The 3,042-nt window shown below is 30.2% G+C and overlaps 1 long non-coding RNA gene across 1 annotated transcript; it reads left to right on the top strand.

The window, feature by feature from the left end:
• Positions 1–210: 210 nt before the first annotated feature.
• Positions 211–2,249, top strand: LOC149502688 (uncharacterized). Its single transcript, XR_016323346.1, has 4 exons — positions 211–655; positions 1,223–1,333; positions 2,011–2,119; positions 2,211–2,249. It is a non-coding gene; the product is annotated as an uncharacterized LOC149502688 (long non-coding RNA).
• The last annotated feature ends 793 nt before the right edge of the window (positions 2,250–3,042 follow it).

The following is a 3,042-nucleotide window of genomic DNA, read 5'->3' as shown; positions in this document are numbered from 1 at the left end:
GGTTCTAGATGATCTTTGACTAATTTTACGAGTATGTCGAAATCCTTTTCTTCTGGTAAGTCCGGAGCACACAAGTCACACATTAAGTCATAGCACTCAGACCCAACTAAGGTCACGAGCGTTGCAACGTGAAGTCTCTGTTCAATGTCGTTGAGTTCCATGAATTGTTTTACACGACGAATGTATGTGTCCCAATCTTGAGATCCCATATCAAAACTTTCAACTTTCCCAATCGGCATTATTACAATTTAAGAGAAAACACGCGTCGAAAATGTTTTTAAATGATTATCCTCGTCGCCAGTTGTTGTGTATTACAAATGAAAGTCGGAATTCCAAAGCAGACTGATTTATTTTTGCAACTACCTGCCCTTTTATAATGTGACTTAATATCTATACATAACAGTTTGTGAGTTATTTTACGATTTAGTATCAATTTGGAGCAACTTTTAGTTTGTGAGAATATTAGACGATTAGGCATTAAGAAACTGTTTCGAATTCTCTTTAGACATAACTTGGCTCCAATACTTTTTCTTCGTTAGGTATAGTTTCGTATGCCTGTGTATATTGTTTTCATTACTTACAGAAAGTTTATTATTAATAGTCAGCATGCCTCGAAGATCGGGAAGGAAATTTTATTTCGGATGCCTTGGTAACGGTGAGTTTGCACTATTTTCCCGCTATATCATTTGCTAACAGAAATATTATTAATTATTTATTTGAATGAAATAACACCAACTAATGGTCCTTCCTATTTCTGCTGCCAAGCTATCATATTATTATGTTAAGTTTTGATCGAAACAGTCGTTATTAAGTCTCGTACTATCACCCAATCACACCTAAGATAATCGTCTCGAGTGGGTGGCATCATTTATGTTTTGCAACGCAGCGTATTATATGCTTATTGTCAAGTGGGCTCGGAACAAATTTTTTGGAATGATCAATTAAAGACTAGCTACTAAAAACATATTTTCTTAATTTTACGTATTTGAAGGTCCCTTCCATGCATTTGCGAATCCACAAAGTTTAGTAATAGAACAAATTGAGATATTTAATAAGTGGAAATCTGTACTAAGTGCAGAATCTCAGGAAAACAGTGAAAAATATATGTATAACAACATTCGCCTTTGCAACAGACATTTTGAAAAGTGCTTCATACTACCATCAAATAGACTTATTATAACAGAGATAACAATATTAATTTATTTGTTTGTAAATATTTCAGACCAAAATTATGCAGCTCACATCGAAATTGATCAGCCACAGTTGTTGAGTGGAATTGTGCCGACTTCAAGTATGAATAATATGACAAAAATTTCAAGTGTATCATACAGAAGTAGGTGCCAATATCTGTCTTTCTTAATAAACTACTCTAATACTGAACATAAAATTATTCATGACTAAAACCCATATTTGAATGAATAGTTTGTCTAGTATATTTGATTTTGAATTATACACTTTTCTTTTCAGAATTTAAGAGGAGCTCAAATTATAATTTGACAAATTATTTCATTCATTTAATGGTCATTCTTATCAAAATTCTCCAAAACAATATAAAAACTGCTTAAAAAGAAATTTTCCTCATTTTAACTTATGGCATGATTTACTGCCTATATTAGAGTCTATTAAATTCAAATCAGTAGTTATAAAAAATAATGTAGTAAATATTAAACACAAATCAACTCTTTCAATCCAAAACTGGATCCAACAAGAATACTGCAACTTCTGACTGGAATATAAATGGTTGAGGTAGGGCATATTGTAAAGTTATACCGATGTGTATCACCATCTTGCTTATTTCTGTCGGGAAGCAGTCATGGTTTCCTATTTAAATAAAATACAACACAATTGATCTCACATCCAAAGTTAGATGATGGCATTCACGTTTTGTTTTCTGGTGTTTGATAACCAAGTTACACCAAGTGGCCTGTGACCACGTTCATCCTTCTATCCAATATATATATATATATATATATATATATATATATATATATTTTTTTTTTTTTTTTGTAGACAAATGTTCGATAATGACAAAATTTTATGGAAAAATTATAAGGAGCACATAAAATGTCTGAAACATGAAAATTAAGATTGATGCACTATATTTGAAGCAGAAGGTTATGTAAGTATGATTACATTAACACTCAATTTTTCATGGTCGTATTTTTTCAATATTTGTTACATACTTAAGATACTTTGCTTCTCCTTTTCAGAAGAAGAACTGATTCAGCAAGGAATGTGAACTCACAAGGATCTTAATTTTTTTTAAATATGTTTATAATTTATTAATTAATAATTGAAATAGTTCATATGAACTAAATTGATACCACTTTTGTTTTAAAATAGGTTGTTTAGTTCTTATAGTTATAGTATATTACATTTGAATAGTTGTTGTAATTAGTAAGTTAGTAATATATGAAAATAATGATATAAATTTTTGTAAATAACCTTTTGTAAATTCTACGAGAAGATGATTTTAATTAATGGTAATTCAAAAGCATTATTGTGGAATATATTTGCTAAGTTGTGTTTTCTGTATGAGCAGATATAAATGAAAATGCCCAAACATGATTACGTTTCTTACATTTTCATTATGTGAAATCAATATGCTTGTGACTGAGTATATTAATAATTTATTAAAACTTAAGAGATAGACAGCGACCCCTATGGCACTGCTGAAGTTTATAAGCACTGGTGACCACTTATCACGAGCCGGGCTGCGTGCTCGTCTGTCGTTGAGGGCAATAAAAATTTTCGAAACCCTTTCTTAGATATAATATTAATGTACATTTAATTTGGATTAAAAGATAAATTTACATTTTATGTTTGCATGTGTATGTTTATAATTCATTTGCATGTAACGAACATCAGTTTCTTTTGTAACAAAATTCAAACTAATGGTTTGCAATGAATGTAATTAACTTTAAGATGATTTTCTTTCAATCTGCTGTTTGCTTCATCTAGTATTACCAAAGCTAAAGCGTCAGAAACGTCAGAATAGAAATAAATTAGATAGGAAATAAAACTATAACTATTGTAATCATG

The sequence above is a fragment of the Bombyx mandarina genome, chromosome 07 (assembly GCF_030267445.1).
Source record: "Bombyx mandarina strain Sakado chromosome 07, ASM3026744v2".
Taxonomy (NCBI): domain Eukaryota; kingdom Metazoa; phylum Arthropoda; class Insecta; order Lepidoptera; family Bombycidae; genus Bombyx; species Bombyx mandarina.
This window is presented reverse-complemented; position numbering and strand designations above follow the sequence as displayed.